This window comes from Brassica napus, chromosome C9 (genome assembly GCF_020379485.1).
Source record: "Brassica napus cultivar Da-Ae chromosome C9, Da-Ae, whole genome shotgun sequence".
NCBI lineage: Eukaryota > Viridiplantae > Streptophyta > Magnoliopsida > Brassicales > Brassicaceae > Brassica > Brassica napus.
In genome coordinates this window covers 16,686,789-16,697,145 of record NC_063452.1, presented here as the reverse complement: position 1 = coordinate 16,697,145, position 10,357 = coordinate 16,686,789, and the positions used below count along the sequence as shown (strand labels likewise).

The window sequence follows — 10,357 nt, the reverse complement described above, 5'->3', positions numbered from 1 at the left end:
ACTTATATTTTTGAACTTATATTATTAAAAAAATCAATTTTAGTTGGATCATTATAACTATTTTGATAGTCCAAAATTTTGTCGATAAAATATAATTATATTTTAATAGAGTAGATTACAATTGTTTTTATGAATATATGCAACTGCTTAAATGAAACACTGCAATTATAAGTGATGAACCATTATAATTTTTGGTGGTGAACATTGTTGATGATTGTAATTTTTTGTTTGAGAACCATTGCAACTCTTAATCCTCTATACAAGGAGTTGTGGGACATAACAAATCATAAGTGTAATAACACACAAAAATAAATAGAAAGCTACAATGATCACAAATAAACTAAGAAGGAGACAGAAATCCATTGTTTAATCAAATATCTTAAGAGAAAATAATATAATCATAGAATTGCATTGCTTGTTCATATCTACTTTATATACCATTTTAATCTTAAAAATCATCTAAGAATATTATAGTAACTCTAATTGTATTGAATTGGATTTTAAGATGTTAAATTTTTTTTTTTTTGAGAAAGGGCTTAAGATGTTAAAATGTTCAATGATGTTTCTTTTCATAATGATGTTTTCTTTATTTTAAAATTGCATGCATTTTCTTAAGGAATTAAATTTCTGTCTAAAAATATGTTTTCATTCCAAAACATAAATTTTTACGAAGTTGTCAAAATGTTTCAGGATTTGTCTTTTATTCCTAAAAAATTCATATATATATTAAAGTCTTAAAGTTATAGTAAATATTTTTGTTTCAAAGTTTTTATAACATAAATTAAAATATAATATATATATATATATATATATTATTTTATTTATAATATCCTAGTCTTAAGAATAAATAAATAAAAATTATTTTCATATTTATATTGTCTTTAAAAATATTTTCTTTTTTCTTTTCCCAGCCTACGGCAAATGATAGTTAGAAATAATTATTGACTAGCTTAAGACCCGCACAATTACGCAGAATGAATGTTATATATAAAAATAATTTTTTTATCTATTATTTTTCATTTGTATTCATTTACATATTATATTATGTATATAATTAAATTAGACTAAATAAATAAATCAAAACAATACATCTTGTTTATTTATGATATTTTTTTAGTAAATAAATCAAAACAATCATTTTATTTATTTTATATGGTATATAACTAAATTTCAATGACATGAACATAGATATATAATATATTTAATATAAATATTATTATTGAGAATTCATACTCATGTGATAAACATAAAATTTCTAATGTACGATTTTTTTAATAAAAATTCAAAATTTAAATATTAAGTTTTCAATACAAATTTAGAAATTATCATATTTAAATATTTTTCTATGTTATGAATGTCTAGTAAATGAGACTTCATATTCATACGATTTATGATCATTTGTATCTTGTTAGTACCAAAAAAAGAAGTAAAACCATTGATCACAAAATTTAGCGTGAGACATTTAACGTTTTTAGCAATTTATAGTCGTTTTTAAAATTCAAAACATAACATATAACAAAAAAGTAATTTTTATATTATATGGATAATTTGGTTGTTTAATATCTTTTAATAATATAAAATTAAACAAAAAGAGCTACGATACAAACATTATTATCAAATATTTATTATTCATAATCATTAGTTCTCATATATACGTTAACCATATTAGGCAATTCTGTAGCTTTTATTTAAAGAAAGTGCGAGAATATTATTTTGTACACTATTTATCAAATCAATAGTTAGTTTAATAAAAAATATAATATAAGTTAAGATGGACCAACCTATTTCTCTAAGAATTCTGAATTTCATTCTCATGGTGACACATGACTACAAAATAATGTTGTAATATTTTTCAATTAATATATAAGAGATTTTGAAAGGCTTGTAACAGTTTGAAATCTCCTAGACTATATTTGCGAAGTGATTTTGCCACATGTCCTTTTTACAATCAATTTCACAAAAAAAATATGACATGGCTACTAAAATTGATGACATGACTTACGGAAAAATATGACATGGATAATTTCATTTAATGTTGATTTATATTTTTGGCAAACTTTTTAGAATATGGTAATAATTCATATATTACATTTAATATTGATATTTCTTTTTTTGGTATTTTTTTTTAAATATGGTAATAGCTCATACATCATCTATAAATAAATATATTCATATATAACATTTCAAATTTTTTAATATTATTATTTTTGTATAATTATACAATTTGTATTACTAAAGCTTTCAAAAATTTCTACAATTTTTAAGAAATTTAAATATCTGATCGTAATATCATTAGTTTCTTATATATCTACAAATTTTATAAATATTGTTTAGGCTAATTTTTTGATAATTATACAATTTTATAACATTTTTATTAGTTTTATACAAATTGATTTAATATATATCAAATCTATATTAAATATTAGTAAAAAAAATAGTGAAATCTATAATATTTAGTAAAATTTATTTTTAAATATAAGTTAGATTTAAAAAATTCATTACTGCACATGGTGCAGGAAAACACGTAGTGGTCTATATATCTTTTGTGATTGTTGTAAAAGTTGAAAACTGTTTTAACCTGCAAACGCAGCACAAAGTTTGCGGTTAGCAGCGACAATTTAGGCGATGCAACTAGCTTTGTAAATCGAGTATTCGTAACAATGGTTCTGGAGAAAGAACTCCAACATTGAAAATGTCTTTAAAAATCAAAGATACCCTGATGTCTTCCCTAAGCAAAGAAAAACCCTAATATTTGAAGAGATACCAGATTACGTTTTTTTGTGTGAAGGTGCCAAATTATGTTCAAATGTTTAATGAATATAGATAATGGTTTATGATTTCGTAACTGCGACCACGTCCGCGATGGAATCTGCATCTCATACAAATCATATGTGATTAAAGGGATCAAATTATGAGTTACCAAATGCGTTATCTCGCAAAACTCTTGGCGCTACGACAAGATGGTTCACTTACTAGGGATTATTGGTTGTTGTATTTTAATGGATTTGAAAATCCGAACTAAATCTAGTGTTATTGGTTTTATGATTTTTAAATCTGTATTAAAATAATGTGTTATTGGTTTAATGATTCATAAATTCTGTATCAAATCAAATGTTATTCAATCGTCGGATTTACTAATATATTTGATTTTATAATGAATTTGAATGGATTTGTTTGGATTTTTTAGTTAAAAATACAAAGACTCAAATCCGAGGGAAAACCTCCGGATTTGCATATTTTACTTGGATTTATAAATACTATATGGATTTATAAATCAATCAAAATATATAAACCAGTAATTAGTCCTTGACTTGGACCACACACTTCTGCACACCCTTAGAACTCCTTAGCTTTCCGAATTTGACAAGTATCAGAATATGTGGACTCGAGGAACTATCTATGGAGATTTGACAATGGGTTTCCCAGTGAATGCTTGATAAATCCAAGACCTAAGTATACAGATCCAACTTGCTTGACAACACAGAGATCAACGTCTCAATGAGCTCATTTCGTCCAACAACTTGACCGCATCTTCGACTTTACCTCTCATCAATGAACCCATCAATCATCATATACTTGAGAGGTGATGAAGTTTACGCTCTATGCACTCGTACAAGATATGCCATTGCTTTAGATAAATCTCCAGTGAGGGACTTGCATATCCTTCTAACAGTTTTGAAATAGGTTACTACATTGATTGGCACATTCATTAGAGTTAGAGAAGTCCCTAATAAGATCCTTTTCAACAGCACACCAATTCATTAAAAATTGAGAGCAAGTAAATAACAATTTTAAAACAAAACAAATACGTGTGATATAAGGAAATGCAGAGAATAGATTAAACATATTGCTCTGTTTCTAACATATAAGGCTGCTAGGTGCTCACTTCCCCAAGTGAATCTCTCTCAATATCAAGTAATATTTTCAAAGATTATCAAAACGGTTTTTGTCATAGCTAAAGAGTTTTAACGTCAAGAAAAACGAAGAAGAAAATGTAAGGAGAATACAGGTTCAAGAAATTAACAGATTTCAACTCTCTCAATCAACAAAAGGTACAAATACGAGTTCTTAATGAGAACCATCTCTCTCAGTAACAAAAGAGGTGCAGGAGATCAAGTCGCAGTTCGACATTTCGTAGAACAGCTTCGTCCACTACTAACGTGATTAGACCAATAACAGGCCAAGTGCCAGTATGTTGCACTTGCGATGCTGAAACTGAAAACCAACATAACTTTTTGTAAATTCTCTGTTTGCCACCATATTAAACGAATTGGTAAAATACAGATCATCAGACACATTCCAATGAAATATGAAATAGTCTAACTAAAGTGTAGTTTATGCAAATCCACAGAAATTACCAATAAATGCCTTCTTAAAGCATTCCATCCGAGAAGTTTATTCTTGAACAATACATTAGATTTGGGGGAATCATATTTTACCTCTGTAATTGCTGAGAGCCTCCTTCAGCTGCTGACTGAGGCCTTGATTGATTCACCTTTGCTGAAATTACAGAAATTCAACAAAGGGGATGTGTTGGATTTTGTAATAGTCTTCTCCTCCTTTCAAAAATCTTTTTTCCCATTCCTCTCCCGTACGCTAAGGATGTGATGAACTGCAGCCCATCCGGAAGCTCCAGTTTATCACAGCAAATAATATCCAAAATACGAAGAATAGGCATGGAGCCTTCTTCTAATATCCATTCTTCCAACCTTTCACAACAATCAATATCTAGAAAAAGAAGAAGAGGCATGGATCCTTCTTCTACTATCCACATTTCCCACTCTTTTAGCTTCGTCATACTTAGCTTCTGCAGTTGAGGAAACCCACCCATCGAGCAAACCATTCTACTCCCACAGAAAGATCGGTCCCCTAATCTAACCTCTTTCAAGTGAAGCAACTTCTCTAGAATCGGCATTGGATCCTCTTTCAAACGACACATAGTTAGGGATATGGTTGTGAGGTGAGCAGGAAAGTGTGTCTCATCAGGCAACTTTGGAGTATATATATTCAACTCCAGCTGTTTGAGATGAACAAAATCCCAAACCAATCCATCTTCTTCATCATCCGTGTGAGTATACAATATATTGTTATATATAGTAAGTTTCTCCAAGTGTTTAATTTTACTTAGAGATGAAGATAGAGTAGAGTTTCCATGGAACACCCTTTACCTCCTATATAGATAGAAAGAGTCATGAGCCGTGTCATACCTTGGAGATCCCTCACATTCCCGTGCTCTGTCGGGAAATTCTCCAATGTCTCCAGCTTGACCAAATTAGCCAGTTCCATCTTTACCTTTTTCTGTATTTTCCTTGGTAAACAGAGGTATGTCAATTCTCGCAACTCCTTCAAGAAATTGGGCATGTAGAGTGAAAAACTCGAATTTACGCATAGGTTCATATAGAGTAACTGCTTCAGATTCCTCATAGAAGAAGGTAGATGGGTTACAAATGCATCCTTTAAACTCAAATATCTCAGGTGGATGAGCTTCCCGATGCTAGATGGTACCTTCCATCCAAGAAAAATGACACAAGATACATCTAAAACCCTCATTAACTTGAGCCTTGTAAAGGACAAATCTGTTTCATACCATACTCCACTCTTGATAAACAAGAGAGTTCTAAGTCTTCGGTTCTTCACCAACGTCTCCGGTATAAATATTTCATCAAGCCAGTGTACAGCGAGTCTTCGAGATTTACAAGGAGATTTCGAGTTTCCAGTTGATATGCCTAGAAAAATTTCTTCTTCAGCTTTGCGTAAACAAACTTCGCTCATCATGTCATGCAACTGGCATGTTTCAAATCTTAAAGTTTTAACATCTCTTTTAGATATAATCATGTTTCTTTTCACCAATTCTTCTATGTATTCATCTGCAACCTCTCGAATGCTCGCTCCATCAGAATACATTGGCCTTTTTATTCCTTCGGCAGCCCAATAATAGGACAAATTTTCCACAGATATTTGATAATCTTCAGGAAAATGGGCCTTAAGTAGAGGAAACAGTGCTTCAAATAAACTGGCAGCTCTTCGAAACTCAGATACAAAACATGGTAAACGGAACTGATATTTCTGTCACTGAAGCTAGCCCCTCCGACGATGTGAGCTTTAATATCCTCATATATCCTTTTCCACTCGTGCAATGTGGGTTTCTTACCTAATAACCCGCCTAACACCTTAAGAGCCAATGGTAGACCTCCACAATGTTTGATCATATCCTTACCCATCTCTTCCATTTCTTCATCAATCTTAAATTCTGCACATCGCTTACAAGAATATTCAAAAAGGATCTTGGAATATTGCAGTTAAATTTCTTTAATTTACTTGAATAGTAAAAAATCCAAGTAGGCCGTACAAGAAAACTTACCATCTGTGTCTTTAATGGGAAATGCTATCATTTGTAAGAGATCCCAACTTTCTTCAAAAGTTAGGCATTCTGGTTTGAAGTTAACACATTGTTTATCAGCATGTAATGCCACTTCCTCATTGCGAGAAGTAAGTAATACCTTCCATCCTGCAATACATTTATATTTTTGTAAGGTTTCATGATCAAATCTTTAGTTTTTTAAAAGACAGCCTTAATGTATGTAACGTAAGGATGTTCACCTTTTTTCGGCAAAAACACATCCTTGATTAGGTCCCAGTCTCCTTCTCTCCATATATCATCAATGACGATCAAAGCCTTTTGTGTTTCCAACACTCCAACAAGCTTCTCCTGAAGTTCGTCTTCCATCATCTTTGACACTTCACATTCTGGCCTGAGTTGTCGCAGGATCATTTGCCAGACACACTTCCTTTCAAACAGTTGTGAAACACACACCCACGCCAATCTTGGAAAATGACTTTTTGTTGTCTTATGATTAAAAACTTTTCTTGCGAGTGTGGTCTTACCAATACCACCCATCCCGGTTATAGAAATCACTTGATTGCTATCTTCCTCCACCAAATAGCCAACCAAAATATCAATATTTTTCTCCAACCCAACAAGAGGGTCTTCTTCGTTAACGCTAGAAAACGTTTGTCGCGTTTTTCTTTGTACTTCCTGTAGAGGCATGTGCCTTTCATTGACAATGACATGTTGTACACCAAAACTCTGCATATCGCGGATCGCTTTAGAGATCCTCTTACTTATGGCTGCCATATCAAAAGCAAGTCTCCTACGTTCAAACATACCACAAGAAAATTTCCTGGTACGATTTGTATTTCCGAGTTTTTTCTCAAGAATAAAGGTTTCGACCGTATCTTCTGCATCGAGGACAATTTCTTTGATATCTTTGATAGTGTTTCTCACCATGGCACTTGTATGTTTCTTGACATCTGCATCTTCAAGAAAACACTTTAGCATTTCCACATCACTTTTTAATCCATTGAGCTGTTCTTCAGCTCCCTGAAATCTCTCAGATTCTCGGACAAGGAGGTTCAATAGCCTCTCGACTCCAAACGACAAAAGTGTGTCAGCCATAAAACTCCTGCTTGAGCCTGAAGGTAATAGCAAAAATAATCAGGAGATGAGGATTCATAAGTTCATAATTGATAAAATATCTTTTGGCAAAATTCAAATTTTATTCTGTGAGATTCAGTTCACAAAATTTTGTACACGACATGAAACAGTTTTGAGATACAAAAAAAAAATGAAAATGCAAAAAAGTCCGCTGATCGATCCTCCTGCTGAGTCACGAAACAAGAATTTTAAGAAAGATCCATGATGAGTTGATAGTTCGGATGACCACAAAGACCACAATATATTATGTGGGACTCAATCCACAAATCTTTGTACAGACATGAACATGATTGAGATTTATGAAAATGCAAAATAAAGAAAGATCGTGTTGTAAATGAAGTGTTGGGAAATACTTCTGTCGACCAGAAGGTCCATATATATAAAAGTTATTAGACTGTCATAAGGTCATGTTTATCCTAACAAGATAAGGATAAGGATAAACACTATGTTACAGATATACATGAAATATATACTAGATAAACACATAGTCTCTGGTTGTCTTTATCATGTCCCGGATTGGGCCTGCAGTACGGGCTGGTCCATGGTCGATCATCATTTGGTTTATAACACTCCCCCTTGATCGACACATCCGGTACAGGTTCGTTGCATGCTTAATGCTGCCTCATTAAAACCTCTCCTGAAAAACCCCAAAACCAATGTGGCAAAATGGGAAACCAAAGACAGGAAAAAGAGTACAACACATGAACCACCCCAGATGAATGCATCACTGTAGTATACGCATTCCCATCTGGTATCCGAGTCTTCTTGAACGTTGAAGTTGCCTATGACTTGGTGAAGATGATCAGCTGGATTCTCCTTGAATGAACTTGTAAGTCTTGGATGAACTGATGGTGCTTCAAACGGTGCTCGGATGGACTTTATAATCTGCAATAAAACTTTACTTGCAGGTCCTTTTTCATGTCCCACGGATTCTCTTTGGTTATATGGCTTTCCCAAAACGTGGACATTCAATATATATTGAGTCATAGACCCATAACACATACGAACAACTTTACTTCATATCTTTCGTTCATTCGGACTTATATCTCTTCGTATGCGCCAATGGCTTTATCTATTGTAACCAATCATTCTTTATTTTCTTTTCTCGATCCATGTTGAGCTATAGACCTTGTCTATATTCGTTCATAATCATGAGTGTCTAAGGTCATACCATCAATAATTATTTGTTGCAATGAAACTCATCACACAATGAATTCGCAGTCATACACTCATGTCCTTTGTACATGGTTATCGATCTTTTCTTGCTTTAGCAATGCTTATAATCATTAAGCCACGACCAGACATCCTTCTGGTCACTATCCTGGTTTATGGTTCTCACTTAGGCGTGCTGACACACACACACACGGCTATGATTTTTCTACAGACTTTCCATATGTAAAACATAGCCTGTTTAATCAATCGATAACTTGTATCATTGAACCTTTGAACCATTAAACCTTTTTCTCTCAGTTGGTCTTTATTATGATCACAAGGAATTATAATATTTTCTGTATGGACTGACTGTACTAAGTAAATACTTAGTCTTTCATATTACTTACAGCTGCTGTATATTACAATCCATAAACAACTTAGGAACAAAGCTTGTTCTATGAGAATTTCTTTCTCATATTTCTATGGTACGTTGATACCTTTATCCAGTGATCCATTTGCTGCTTACTACACCATTATTTCTTTAGTAAATATCCAGACAAAATTAAACTTGATTTTATGTAGTAGCATCCACCATATAGGAGCATATCTCTTTATAAATTGTTTCTTGGTCCTTGTGAGTATCCTTGTGTAATCAAGCTATACTTGAACGTTATTTAGAAGGAACATGGACACACTATACCATGTGGTCATGTCCTTTAATCTCACGAAATTTCTTATCTCACAAGATCCATTCACTGGTTTCTTTCTTAGATGGCTTTTCTGTATGTACATGGTTACTACGCCCATCTGTCTTATAATTACTTTGAATTCTTTGAACACCCCACGTCCCTATATAGGTTTTATGAGTACTCTATGTGGGTTCATGATCCTCAGGTTATATCCTTCAAATCCCAAGTACTACAATCTTTTATGAGCTTTTATGTATGTAAATACATCTTTGGTGTTAACACTCTTTATCTTTAGTTTCATACTGTTCCAGACATGATCTAATTAGATTTTGAGATCTTATTATCCAAGACCTTTATACCTTGCAGTTTGGCGTCCCAAACTACATGGTCTGGTACCTTAGATGTGTGGTTGGGCAACCTTATTTCTCTGTCTGAACTGGTTTCTCTTATGAACTCGGATTTGTACGATTTTGAGCACCTTTCATTACTTTCCGAGGTTCCTTATTATTTGGAACTTATTTGTCTATCTCTAATAGACATTGTAGCAACTTTATTGTGTCTCTTAGACATCAAATTTGTGGTGCTTAAGCTGGTATGACATAGTCATTTTTTTCTTTTCGGGTCAGTGTGTCTGGCATATATTCCTGCTAGCTTTTATATCTTTTGATCATATTCTTTTAGAACGTCTAGATCATAATCTTTGGTCTGAGGATCTTGCCAAGACAACTATGATTGATACCATTATATTTCTCTTTTACTCTTTACTCTTTATCAGCCTGATAACTTTCTCCTTTTAAAGTTGGATAATCAGATTACTATCTTTTGTAATCTGTGTTCTTGGCCACTTGATTAAATCATCCATGTTTGGCACAAGATACATTATAGTTTCGTGGAGGAAGTCTTATTTATCTAATATATATTCCCAATCCTCATCTGAGGTTCCATCTTAAATGGCACACATATATGTGGTGGAATATTCGTATTTTCTTAAGATGGTTTGTGTATATGTCTGGTTTATGAC

The 10,357-nt window shown here is 32.5% G+C and overlaps 1 pseudogene; it reads right to left on the bottom strand.

The window, feature by feature from the left end:
- Positions 1-2,466: 2,466 nt before the first annotated feature.
- On the bottom strand, positions 2,467-9,052 carry LOC111212136 (annotated as a pseudogene).
- Positions 9,053-10,357: the final 1,305 nt, after the last annotated feature.